The sequence below is a fragment of the Leopardus geoffroyi genome, chromosome C3, assembly GCF_018350155.1.
Source record: "Leopardus geoffroyi isolate Oge1 chromosome C3, O.geoffroyi_Oge1_pat1.0, whole genome shotgun sequence".
NCBI lineage: Eukaryota > Metazoa > Chordata > Mammalia > Carnivora > Felidae > Leopardus > Leopardus geoffroyi.
The window spans coordinates 93,153,204-93,167,549 of NC_059338.1; the positions used below are offsets into that span (position 1 = coordinate 93,153,204).

The 14,346-nt window shown below is 41.3% G+C and overlaps 1 pseudogene; it reads left to right on the forward strand.

Annotated features, from left to right (window-relative positions):
- The first annotated feature begins 611 nt into the window (after positions 1–611).
- LOC123586820 lies at positions 612–2,057 on the forward strand (annotated as a pseudogene).
- Positions 2,058–14,346: the final 12,289 nt, after the last annotated feature.

Consider the following 14,346-nt stretch of genomic DNA (forward strand, 5'->3'; position numbering starts at 1 on the left):
CATGAGGCTTGGGGGATTCTGGTTTTGCTTCACCTGATGCAAACTGATACTCCATGGATTCTATGGAAAGCACATTTTTCTGCTTAAGTTATTCTTTTTTGGGGGGCTGGAGACCATAGTGGCTGTGGAAGAGCCTGAATAGAGGCTGCTGTGGCATTTTGAATGAATGGTCACCCAAGTTTTTGATAACTGGAGCAGGGGGATATACATATACATATGTATATATATATATATATATATATATATATATATATACACACACACACACACACACACACACACACACACACATATGTATATATATACACACACACATACACACACATATACATATATATATATAAAATTTTTGTTTATACGAAAAGGAATTTTAAAGGCATGTAATCTAAAAATTTCTACTTGCAGCTGGTTAGTTTTCTGAGCCACCACAGAGACAGAGCTTACACCCTGCAAAGTTTAATCATAAACTGATAGCTGTAACTTGCGGCAAGAAGTGTGGGGGGGAAACCTGATTTAATAAGCGGACAGATAAGTCAAACACCCACAAATGGTAATTTATGGCTGCAAAGGGCAGTGTTTTAAAATCACCCTAGTGAGTTATATGTTTCTGAAAAAGTATGTATCTGAAAAATTATGTTCTTTGGTAATACTTTAGACAATATTTTTTTGGCCGTGTTGCCTCACTAAGGTTATAAATAACATGGTCCCTTCTACTTTTATTTTCCTAGATTAGCTAGTTGCCACCAGCTCCAGTTTCCTGGCTGTAATAGAATTGCATTCTGTTCAGCTGCAAATGCTTCGTCACTCCTCCTCACTGTCACCTCAAGGCATGGATTTCAGCTGCCCATGCGGGAGCTGAGTGCCTTTGGGGATCCTTTCTTCTGATCCAGTTGCCCTGTTGCTCTTCCATAGCTACTCCACAGGCTGCCATCTTGAAAAGAAAGCAAGATATTTCTTGCTCATTCATTCACTCGGTTATCCGTTTTTCCCAGAAGGCCTTGAAGCTGCAAGCACTTGTGGGTGTGTCCAAAGCAGGCTGCCAGCTGGGGCAGCTTGTATTGCCTTCCCAAACTGTGCATCTAGGGGAAGCAGAATACACGACCCCAAAGTATGCCCCTTTGGCATGTGGATTCTTTTGAGCTGAAGACAATTCAGGCCCAACAGACTCAGGAAGAGCTGTTTACCTTCCTTCCCCAGTAGTGCCTGGCACATAGTAAGTGCTGCATGACTATTTGCTGTTGTTTTTGATATTATTACTGTTAGTGCCCGCCTCATAGGTCACGTGGGAATGAATGAGATGACAAGCAAGCAAGGGCTTCCTCAGCACTCCTGCGGAGGCAGCAGCTATCCGTCACTGGGCATCATGGCTGACCTCAGACCTCTGGTGAAGCCCAAGATCGTTAGAAACAGGACCAAGAAGTTCATCTGGCACCAGTCAGACCGCTATGTCAAAATTAAGTGCAACTGGTGGAAACCCAGAGGCACTGACAATAGGGCGCGGAGAAGATTCAAGGGCCAGATCTTGATGCCCAACGTTGGTTACGGGAGCAACAAGAAAACAAAGCATGCTGCCCAGTGGCTTCTGAAAAGTTCCTAGTCCACAAGGTCAAGGAGCTTGAAGTACTGCTGACGTGCAACAGATCTTACTGTGTAGACAGTGCTCACAGTGTCTCCTCCAGGAACCGCAAAGCCGTTGTGGAACGAGCAGCCCAGCTGGCCCTCAGAGTCACCAATCCCAATGCCAGGCTGCGCAGCAAAGAAAACGAATAGACAGCTTATGTGCACATTGTATTTGTGTTAATAAAACCATAAAACTACAAAAAAAAAAAAAAAAAAGCATGCAAGGAGCTTAACTGTCTTGAAGGAATTTAGATACGGGAACTGCACCAGGAGAGAGCTAATGCCAAAGTAACTTTTTACCATAAAGACTTATCTTCATGGCACCGCAAACATTTGTCTATCAAACATTTGCTCTTCTCATCTTCCTATGAATTATCTTCCTCCCCTTTGGCACCTCAAACCTCTGCCCCTTTCTCCTGGGCTCAGGATGGCATATAAGTCTCAACTGCCTGACTGTCTTTGGGGCTCCTGCATATATGAAATTTGTTTTTCTCCTATTAATCTGTCTTATGTCAACTTAATACTAGACCAGTCAAGGAAACTAGAAGGGAAAAAGGGAAAAGTTCTCCTCTCCTACAAGCATTTACCTGGAAGAAAGGGCACCTCTGTCTAATATACACAGAGGAACTTCATCAGCTACTGAAGGGCTTGGTTAGGAGCACCGAGAGCCCATGGGAGAGGCTTTGTCTTAGGGAACATCTGTGTCTCACTGCCATTTAGCCATCAAACACCGTGGAAATGGGATTTGGGGCCTGAGGAGTTTTCTGCATCTTCTCACATTAGTTTGGCCAAGCAGGGGTTCTTAAGAAAAATGATAGCAGCATCAGTGAGGACAGCAGTAAACAGTGGCCGATTGTATTTTCCAAAATTGATTGCAGGCATTTCCTCATTCTGCATGTTCTTCTAAAATGTGAGCCTGCTACTCCTGATCACAAGTGGAGTCCATTTCTATACTCCCTTGAGCCCCATTAGTGCTTTGCCCAGTAGAATGTGGTGGAAGTGACCCTGGCATTTCCATAGCTCTTTTCATGCCCTGGTAGCCTCCACTCTTAGAGGCCAGCTGCCATGAACACTGGGAGACTCCTCTGTGACCACCAGGTCGTGAGAAACCCATGTGGGGAGACCAGGGAGGAAGGCATCTGTGTGAAGGAGCCGTCTCAGAGAGGTAGCCCTGGTGAGCCGTCAGATGACCCCAGGCCCAGCTGTCCTTTGGGTGCATCCACACAGAAACCCCCAAACTAGATGGGCCCAAACGTGGCCAGTCAACCCACAGAAATGTGAGGGAGAAGACACTGCTATTTTAAACCACTAAGTTTTGGGGCATCTTGTTGTGTAGCAATGATACCCAAAACACCCTTCCTGCCTTCTGCCGCTTCCTTTGAAAACATAATTCCATTTTTTTTTGAACTGAATACTCTTTTGCTTCTTGCAACTTCATTGCCAGGAACTAGAACCATGGAGAAAATGAAGAATATAGGATGTGATAGAAATCTCATTGTAAAGATTCCTGGTCAGCACTGTCCACATTTCTCATGAGCTGGTTTTTGGTTTGTATTTCCTCACTTCTCATTTTGCCTTGTTTCTACCTCTCCTGCTCTTTGACATAAGATACATGAAAAAGGGGGCACTTGAGTTGACTCAGTCATCGGTTAAGCATCTGACTCTGGATTTTGGTTTGGGTCATGATCTTGCAGTTTTGTGGCTTAGAGCCCCACATCGGGTTCCACGCTGAGAGTGTGGAACTTTCCTGGGATTCTCTCTCTCTGTGTCTCTCTCTCTGCCCCTTTTCGGTGCTCTCTCTCTCAAGTAAATAAATAACCTTAAAAAAGAGAGAGAGAGAAAGATACAGGAGAATATATGAACTCCATTCATTCATGTTTTTATTTTAGTCATTGGTCATGGAGGTGACAGTTACTGAGAGCCCAGGACTCCTGGCTATGGCGGGGGGTGGGGGGGGTGGTGTCAAAGAAAAGAAAGCAGCTTCCTTGTCCCTGTGAGACTTATCACTAGTCAGGGAGACATGCATAGGAACAGTGAATGACACCATACAGTAATGCCACAGGAAATCTATCAATGAAGTACTTCAGAGAAAAGGAATTTCTACCCCCTCTCTCAAGGCCACAAGCAAGAGAAAACTTGAGGGACTTAACTGGGCTGAGTCGGCAATGCTACACTCTGTGCCTGGGATGCCCTCTCTGAGGAAGCAGCCCTGCTTTGTGGTCATGAACATGGTCAACGAGTGTCTGGCCACGGTTAGCTCTTTGCAATGCTGAACTGCTGACTGACTTCCACTTTGACCATTTGAAAGTACTCTCTTTCCTACTCCACCCAAACACTTCCAGGCTCGGGCTCCGGTCGCACTGAATGGTCTGACTTACTTGCTTTTCCCTGCCTTGTATTGTTCACTATTTCATATGTACACATTCGACTTCTTTAGGGAGGCTGGATGTTTTTTGAAGGTCTTCTTTTTCTCGTTTACTCCTGCTATGGGTAGGGCACTTAGAACTCAGTAAGCATTTCACAGTTGATTGGTTGGAACTGGATTGGCTGGATCACGAAAAACTTAGAAGCAAAGTGTTCAGATACTGAAAGCCTTAGAGGTATTAAGTCATTTGCAGAACTCTGAGCACATGTCACGCATGGAGCTGAGCACTTTCCAGTCCCTGACTTACTACAACTTGGTAAGGTAGGTAACATTATTCTTATGTTGTAGCAGAGGAAACTGAATCTTAGAGAGTAAGTTACCCTGGTCAAGATCATATGGTGAGTGAAGCCTGCGTTTCAGATCCACGGCCCTTGAATTCTGAAGTTTACGCCTCTACCATGATGCCCCATTGTTTTACCTTTGGAGTCCAATGTGCCGGTCAAGTGGGGCTGTCTGTCAAATGGAGTGCAGTTTTTATGTGTCTGGTTTCCCACTTTCCCCATACTTTCCAATTCTAAAGCTAATATACTTGGGTTTAAATTTAGCAATCTCTCATTTCCAGCCTCTAACTTAGTTTGGATATCATATCCAAAAAGTTGGATCCAATGTGTATATTTCTTGTGGAAGCAAAAAAGTGCAAACCTTCCAGCATCTGTTACTTATAATTGCTCTGCATTAAATTACCATTTTGGATTTAAATTTGAAAAAAAGTACATTTCAATACCAAGACGTTGATGTGGAAATGAACAAGGGTGGGAAGTAACTGATACCCTCCATATTTTTAATAGAGGAGATGTATAAGAAAATCCAAAGTCAAGGGAAGGTTCCCTGCTTCTTGTTCTTAGTCTTTGGAGGAGATTGTGGAATGTCATACTTGTGCTGGTGTTGAGGACCAGAACTTACAACACGCATCCTGAAATCTAGACTGGTTAGCCTTGAAATGTTACCTCAAGCTCTTCCCAATTCCTGTTCTGTCTACAGTGGTTGTAGGTCCTTCTCTACTACATCCAGCTCAGCTCCTGGTTGGGAGATCCACATGGAAGCCAATAGCATGCACCATCAGCATCCTGTAATCAGCACGTCTATCCTTATAAATCCAGTGAACGTGGCAGGGGTCAGGGGAACTCATAGAAATCAATAAGAAAAAAACTATTTGGATAGAAAGGGAATAAAAGATGCAAATAGGATATAATCATTTGCTAGGGCTGCCATAACAAACCACCACAGACCTCGTGGCTTAAACAGCAGAAATTTATTGCTCATAGTTCAGGAGGCTGGGAAGTCCAGGGTCAAGGTGCCTGCAGGGGTGGTTTAATTCTGAGGCCTCTTCTCTTGGCTTGCAGGTGGCTACACGTCTTGCTGTGTGTTCTTTCTGCCTCTTCTTTGCATGAGTGCAGGGAGAGAGAGAGAGCCATTTTTCTAGTCTCTCTTATAAAGACACTAATCCTGTTGGACCAGGGCTCCACCCTTATGACCTCATGTAACCTTAATTATTCCTTTAGAGGCCTCAGCTCAAATTCAGCCACACTCAGGATTAATGCTTCAACATATGAATTCTGGGGAGACACAAACATTCAGTCCATAACACAGGGCATTCACAGAAACAGTAATACAAATAATCAGTACACAGGCACTATTATGTTTGTTTTTTTTTTAATTTTTTTTTTCAACGTTTATTTATTTTTGGGACAGGGAGAGACAGAGCATGAACGGGGGAGGGGCAGAGAGAGAGGGAGACACAGAATCGGAAACAGGTTCCAGGCTCTGAGCCATCAGCCCAGAGCCCGACGCGGGGCTCGAACTCACGGACTGCGAGATCGTGACCTGGCTGAAGTCGGACGCTTAACCGACTGCGCCACCCAGGCACCCCACTATTATGTTTTTAACAACATTAATGATAATTAATTTGGAGATTATTGTATCCTAAATGTTGTTCTAAGCATTTGGCATCTCTTCACTCATGATATGCTTTTAAGACCTCTATGGCGATGTAGGTTCTATTATTACCTTATTTGGCAGAAGAGGAACCTGATGTATAGACAGGCTAGGCAACTTTGCCAGGGTCACACAGCTCGGGAATGGCAGCACCAGAATTCAAGCTCAGGAGCTGGCCTCTGAGTCTGAGCTCTAAGATGCTCAGGCTGTTCATAGGTACAAACCGGAATGATACACTAATTTTTAGCCATTGGAATGATAAAAATTTGAAAGCTTGATATATTGATACATCTATTGTTGGCAAGAGTTTGGGGAAAATGACATCTGTACACACCTTGGGTGGAAGTGGAAACTTCTGAAAGGCAATTTGACAGTAAGTATTAAAATTAAGTATGTGTGCATTTATACATTGAGCCAGCAAATCAACTTCTGGAAATTTGCTTTATAGATATGCTTACAAAATTATGCCAAGAGAGTGCAAGGATATTCACTGCAGTTTTGGTGTGAGTTAGTCAAAAACCTGGAGTCGATGTAAATGTCAACCAATAGGGCAGGGTTTAAAGAAATCGTGATGATTTGATAGAATGTGGATGTGGGAGCACTGATATGGACATATCACAAACATATACCGATACATTCTATTCGTTTGTTAAGGCTGCCATAACAAGATACCGCACACTGGGGGGTGGAAACAACAGAAATCAATGTCCTCACAGTTCTGGAGCCTGGAAGTCCTAGAGACCTCTCCTTTACTTGCAGATGGCCACCCTTTGGCTGCCTCTTCACATGGTATCCCTGTGCGTGTGTGCCCCTGGTGTCCTTCGCACATCTTAATTCTCTCTTCTGATAAGGACAGCAGTCACATTGGATTAGGGGCAACACTAAGGCCTCTTTTTACCTTAATTACCTCTTTAAAGGCCATTACCTCCAAATACAGTCACATTCTTTTTTTTTTTTTTTCTCTCTCTCTTTTTTTAAAAAGGTTTTTGTGTGCGTAGTTTTTTTTATGTCTATTTATTGTGAGAGAAAGAGAGAGAGAGACACACACAGTGTGGGCAGGGGAGGGGCAGAGAGAGAGAGAGAGACAGAGAGAGAGAGAATCTGAAGGAAGTTCCAGGATCTGAGCTGTCAGCCCAGAGCCCGATGTGGGGCTTGAGCCCACGAACTGTGAGATCATGACCTGAATTGGAGTCGGATACTTAACTGACTGAACCACTCTGGTGACCCTCCAAATACAGTCACATTCTGAGGTACTAGGAGTTGGGGCTTCAACATAGGAGTTTTAGGGGACATAATTCACCCATAACATACGTGGAAAAGATAGATAATCTTACGAATAGTATATTGTCTTATGTGTAATTTGGAAAGCTACATAAGGCTGGTATATGCATTGACAATTTTTTCTGTAAAGCTCTGCAAGAAACTCTGAAGCAGACTTACTTTGGGGGTAAAAAACTAGATGAGCTTGGAGTGTGGTTGAGGGTAAACACCTGTTTTACTTTTCTATCTTTCTATGTTTAATATTCTGACCATGTGGAAGCATTGCTTTATTTTATTGTTCAAATCTCAGCAAGGGCTACCTACATAGAGGGATTGATTATGCAACATTTTTGCCTTTAATTTTTGTTGAAGAACTTAATAGATATTATTAAAATTAAAAAATATATACTCTTAAAAAGGAATAAGAAAATTGAGAGGAAATGGACCACTTATATGTGGAGAGATTACTGGTTTATGCTTAACTTTGTTTTCAGTATGATGTGATATATTGATGGTCTTTGAAAAGAACTTCTATACTGTTTCATAACCCATGGTCCCATCCCATTTTTCTGGTGTTATTTCAATTTATAAATTTTTCTTGAAGGTTAACCTATATTAGGAAAGCATTGTGTCTTCTCTTCCCTGGAAATGGTCCAACAAGAAAGAAAAAAAAAGACATTACTATCAACTTTTGACTATCTCAATTCTATTGATCTGCTTTAGGGATTAAGCACAGCAAATTATTAATCACTGCCCACCTTCTGTTACCAGCAGCCTCCTGGGTCACCTTCTCAGATCATCAGTGTGTTCATTAAATGTCAAAGAATTTTAACATTTGTTCAAAAGAAAGGTGATCAGGAGGGAAATCTTTTACACAACCGTTCTGCAAAGCAAAATCTCGAAATCTCGCTTGCTTCTGGGTATGGATACGCCACTACTTCCTTCTAATAGCAAAGAGCCTTTGAATTGAAATATTTTAACAGATTTGACCCATGGGGAAAGGCAAAGAGGAAATTACTTTTATTGAGGGCCCACCATGTATTGAATACATATGTTCTCTCATTTGACCTTCATGGCTACCCTGTGAAATGAGTATTATTACTTCCCATTTACTGATGAGGGAATAGAATCAGAAGGTTCAGGAAGAATTTCAAACTCTGGCACCTGGGGTATGGATGGAACCAAGATCCATCACCAGGTCTTTGCATCTGGAAGCATGTGTCCAGCCTCGCCTCTGCCAACAGTTCACATCAAGGGCGCTGCAGGGCCCTCTGGCTTCGGGGATTGGTGAGACGGAGCAGGACAGCAGGTCCAAGGCCTGGGTTTCCCTTGGAAACAGGACAATGGAAGAATCTTCACTCCAGGGGAGTGTCACCAGGGGAGACACTGGTTCGATAGTAAAGCAATGCTGCTGGAGGGGTTTCCACTAATTCCTTCCTTTTACACAGGGGGAAAATGAGGCCCAGAAAGGTTAAGTGAATTTTACTCTTATTTCTTATATTCCCAATTTCTTCTTTCTTGTTGCCTTTTGTAGATTTAAAGAACAAAGTAGCAAGTTCTGCAGTGCAGGGAGATGGTTTGCCAGAGGATTCTCTGTGGGCTGTGTGGCCTCATTCCTTTTTATTAGTCCACTGCCTAGATGTACTTGAGCTTTATCCTGTGTTTTCCTTTCAAGGTTTCATTAAGAAAGAAACTTTGGAAATCCTCACTTATTTTATTATATATGTTTTCACGGTAGAAAAATAAAAACACACAAAAATATCTGAGGTGCCTGGGTGGCTTAGCTGGTTGAGCTTCTGACTCTTGATTTCTGCTCAGGTCATGATCCGGGGGTCATGGGACTGAGTCTCGGATTGGGCTGTGTGCTGAGTGTGGAGCCTGCTTAAGATTCTCTCTCTCTGTCTGTCTTTCTCTTTCTGTCTGTCTCTCTTTCCCTCTCCCTACCTCCCTCTGCCCCTCTCCCCCATTCACATGTGCTCACCTGTTCTCTAAAATAAAATTTAAAAAGAAAAAAGAAAAACATACAAAAATATTTAAAAAATGAAATTCCACATAATTTCTTACTCCACAAATCAAAGTTTGGGGTATAACCTTTCAAATACTTTACCATAATATAAATGAATGTACCCCATGCCTAACTATACTGAAGTCTGAGGCAAAACAAACAAACAAACAATATTGATCTTTTCTTTATTGAAAATGTTGGTGTTTTGTTCATCATGGATTTTTTTGCATTACTTTGATTTTTCAAACATTACATTGAAATATTATCTGTGTTAGTTACTGAATTTTTTGGTGTCCCTTAAATTTTGTTCCTGAGATGAATTCTGTTCTATGTCATTGTCTCATGCTCGCCCTGGCCTGGGAATACACACATTACTATTAAAATAAGTTTTATTTTCAGTTTATTTTACAACATTAAAAAAACCATACTATAATGAGATTTTATACTTCTATAGCACTTACTATATAATTCCATAGAATCACTATTCTTTGTACTCTATGTGTTAACTCAATTCTTGTAACAGCCCAATGAGGTAGGTACTGTTTATATTATTTCCACTTTGTAGATGGACAAACTGAGGCATGCAGAGTGAAAGTGCCCAAGGTCACATGGTTAGTGAGGGGCAGAGCTGGGATTTGAACTTAATAGTGGGGTTCCTAGAGTGTGTGCTCTAACCTGCAATGAACTCTGTCTCTCCTCGAGCACAATATCCTGTTACCTACATTTTTTTTTTTAACTCTATCATGGGAATCTTTCAATTCAATATGGAAGACTCTACCCATCTTTAGATTCCCAATATAAATGGAAATTTATAGGTAAAAAACCCAAACATCTCTCAAGAGCACCTTGACAACCCCCTCTCCTGTAGCCAGTGGCATTGCCTCCGTCCCTGCCCTTTGCCTATCAAGACTGTTTCTCTCAAGCGGACTTTTGACCATTTCAACTATAGCTTCTCTTTTGTGCCAATGTTCTTATTTTGAAGATAATTGACTTGAGCCAGCAATCTGGCTGCTGTGTATGCAGAGCAAGCCACCTCTTCACAAGCTTAGGGGAAACATTTGGAGCACAGATTGCAAAGCACCTGAATTTGAAATGTTTATTTCTTGGCTGGCTTTTATTTTCTTCCAACTATCAAAGGAACTCTGGCTGAAGTTGACGCATTAATCACTTGTCTAATTTCATTTCTTAAAACCTAGTTATTTTTAAATGATAAGTAACATGATTTACTGCCCTTTTTGATTTAGAAACCTGTTCAAAATGCAGAGTGGTGTCTGTCTCTTTGTTCACAGAGTCTTGGGATGCTTTTTCTTTTTCTTTTTGGGATAATTAAATGCTTATGATTCTTTCATCTAAAATGCATGTTCATTATTGATATAGTTCATGCACTCTGGACCATTTAATTTAGGTATTGGTTATTTCTAGTAAAATGCAATATGTTTGGCATCCCTAGATAAGTGGGCTAGGAGAAATACCCTGACCCATTGTGATTATTTTGCAATATGGTACCTTTCCATTTGTGGGTAGTTAGCAAATCCTGCTAACAAGGTCACTAATTCAATCCCTAGATGGCTCGGTTCCAAGGCCAAAGTCTGTGCTCTGATTTTGTGATGTGGAACATTGATCACAGAGTGTGTGTGTGTGTGTGTGTGTGTGTGTGGCAATGGGGTAAGAACAGTCTGAGTAGTTTATGTGTATCACTGAGGGTGGTTGGTGGGGAGGTAGTGGGTAAGTTAGGTGGTGTTATGGGCTGAATTACGTACCCCCAAATTATATGTTGACGTCTTAACCCCTAGACTCCCAGAATGTGACTATATTTTGAGAGGGTCTTTAAAAACTGTCATTGAATTAAAATGAGGAGACCACAACTGGTCTTCTCCTGAGAAGATATCAGAGGACAGCCACACACAGATAGGGACTATGTGAAGACACAGGGAGAGACGACCATCCACAAGCTGGGGGCCTCAGAAGAAACCAACCTTGACTCAGACTTCTAGTTTCCAGAATTGTGAGAAAATGAATTTCTGTGATTTAAGCCAGCCAGTCTGTGGTACTTTGTTATGGAGGTCCTAGGAATCTAATTCAGGTGGAAAGTGGATAAAACAGAGTGGACTTTTGAAATGAATTACATACATTTTTGGTAAGCTGGTCAAGTTAAAGATCTCATTAATTTTACTGTCCCTGGTAATTTTTGTACCTGGAAATAGATTTCCTGCTCTTGAATTGTTGTGATTCTCCATGTTATAATGAAATAGCTTTAGTAGCCAAAATGGACTAAGTGTACTAAGTGGTTGGAAATTCCAATGAATCACCTCTGAAGAATGGGCTGTGGAGGACTAAGGAGCACAGCTATCCTGAGGCAACTGTTGAAAGACAGGGTGCCACTTCCCTTTGAATGGAGGGGAAGGAAACCATTGCTCTCATGTGACCAGCATTGTGCTGTGAGCTTTACATACCTGGTGTCCTTTCATTTTTGCCACAAACTTGCCATGTATTATATTATCCCTATTTTACAGACAAGAGCATGGAGGACATGCCAATTATAAGAACTTGTGGCTCAAATAGGTCTGCCTACATGCAAACTCCATATTGTTTTTATTACACTGTGATGCCTCTAATTTCTTTTCTTTTCTTTTCTTTTCTTTTCTTTTCTTTTCTTTTCCTTTCTTTTCTTTTCCTTGCTTTTCTTTTCTTTTCCTTTCTTTTCTTTGTTTAATTCTTTCTTTCTTTCTTTTCTTTCTTTTTTTAAAAAAATATTACTGCTTTGGTTCCTATGATGGCTAATTTCATATGCCAACTTGGCTTGGTTATAACATCTACTTATTCAGTCAAATAAGAAGTTATTTTCCTGGTTGTTTAGCCAGTCTAGAAATTGCTGTGCAAGTGCTTTTTAGATATGATTAACATTTATAATCAATAGACTCTGAGTAAAACAAAGATTACTCTCTAATTGGATGGGCCTCATTCAATTAGTTGAAAGCCTTGGAGCAAAGATTGAGAAGGAAAAGTTCTGCCTCAAGACTGCAGTATCAACTTTTACCTCAATTTCCACCTTGCTGGCCTGCCTTACAAATTTTGGCTTTGTCAGCCCCACAGTTGTGTGAGCCAATTCCTTAAATCTCATTCTCTTTGTATATGTCCTATTGGTTTTGTTTCTCAGGAGAACCCTGGTTAATACAGTCTTTAATTAAATTTGAGTCTTCAGCTTGGAAGGTAGGAAGTCTCTCAGTTGTCTCAGAGTAAGTTACTTGCTGTACCAAACAATCTCCAAATCTCAATGGGTTGACACAATAAAAATTTTATTTCCTCCATATCTTGATCCAACAGAGTATTGGGAGGTTGGTCCTTTCCATGGTGATTAGGGAACTGGGCTTCTAGTCAGTTTTTCCACCAACTTCCAGGGTTTCTGATGTCCATCCCCAATCCTCTGCTCTGGCTGGGAGAGGAGGGAAGTGAGTGGGTTAGAGGTCGGCCTGTGGGGCACACTTTTCTCCTATATTCCACTGTTCATAGCTGCAAGGACACTGGGTGTGTAGTGTTCCTGGAGAAGTCCAGAAAGGAGAGGAGAAGCACATGTATTGGAGAGCACTGACTTTCTCGGTTACAGCCTTATAGCTGTCAACATGGCTTATCATGTCAACATGATAAGGGGAGTGGTAGGAAAAAAATCAGCAGAATAAATGGATGTTGTTTTTGAATGGAAACACAAAATGTTTCTATATGTTTATTTTTAAAGTTAATTCATGGATCTTAATTTTAATGTATAGATACACAATTCCAATAAAAATAATTCTAGGATTCTTGCCCTAGAATTTACCAAACTTTTCCCAAAAACTAATCTGGAAAAATAATGGTACATACAACCAGAGACAGCTTTGAGCAAGAAGATCGGGTAAGGTGGGGAATCTGTTTCCATTAGATATTAGACAAGGCTATAAAATAATACCTTGCAACTGAGATACCATTTAATATCAACTGGTAATGGCCAGTGCTGGTGACCTGCTAGAAAAATGGATAAGCTCAGATGGGGTTGGTGGTATTGTTCTTCGGTACAATTCTTTCAGAAAGCAGTGTAAGGAGACCTCTCTCTACATATATGTATCAGGAACCATAAAAACATTCCTACTCCTTGACCCAGAAATATTGACCCTAGGACTTTATTTCAAGGAAAGAACTCAGCTTTAAAAAAAAAAAAAAGCTATTTGTAAGGATATATTCATTATATTAAGTCTCAATAGGAAAAATAAAATCGGTGCTAAGTTTGCAAATACCTAGTAATTATCTTTAATGAGAGTCCTCCTCTTTTTATAAATACCCAATGTCTCTCCAGCCACTGGTAGGGTAAGAACTGAAAAATAGAATTTTGCTTTAAATTGGCGAGGAAGAGCTGAGGCAGAACATGGATGTAACTGAATATCTGCTCGCCGCTGTGGAATCATATCATCTTTGTAGATCTAACCATGCTTCTTTCTCTCTTCCTACTCTTAAAGCACACTATGGTCATTATTAAGGCAATTTTCCTAACTCTTAAAAAGCTTTAATCCTGCTTGCCTTTGGAGATTCTCTGGGGGAACAGAAAAAAGGAAAGATTAAAGTAAAACCCAGCCTCAATAATGTTTGCCGCTGGCAAACAAAGGTGCCCCAAGACGGAAACCAGGTGAGGATTTGATAAATTTACGCTGTGATTTGTGTATATGCATAAGACTCTGACAGGGAGAGAATAGTCTGGCTTCTTCTTGTAAGTCACAGACATCTTTGTTGGTTTACCCTTTGGCCTAGGATGTTTGAGGTAGAATTCTTGGGCCCTTTTGCTGGGAGGAATAAGGCTCTGGGCCCCATTCTGTCCTCCTCCTCATTTTTTGATTGAGCAGAAGTTAGTGTGTAGAAGGTAGCGGGGGAGGATTCCAAGTGCATTTGGATATCTCTTTGTCTGTAGGATATCTGTGCTAGTAAATCCACTGGGTGCTACTAGCTGAGCGAAAGGAGCAGAAGGTAGGGTGGGATAGCCCACCTGTTGTCTTTGTCTTGCTGATGAATGCAAGCCTTCCCTAGAGGCATCTGTCTTCTCTTCAGCCCTCTCCAGAGCTACTGCTGGAAAACAAAC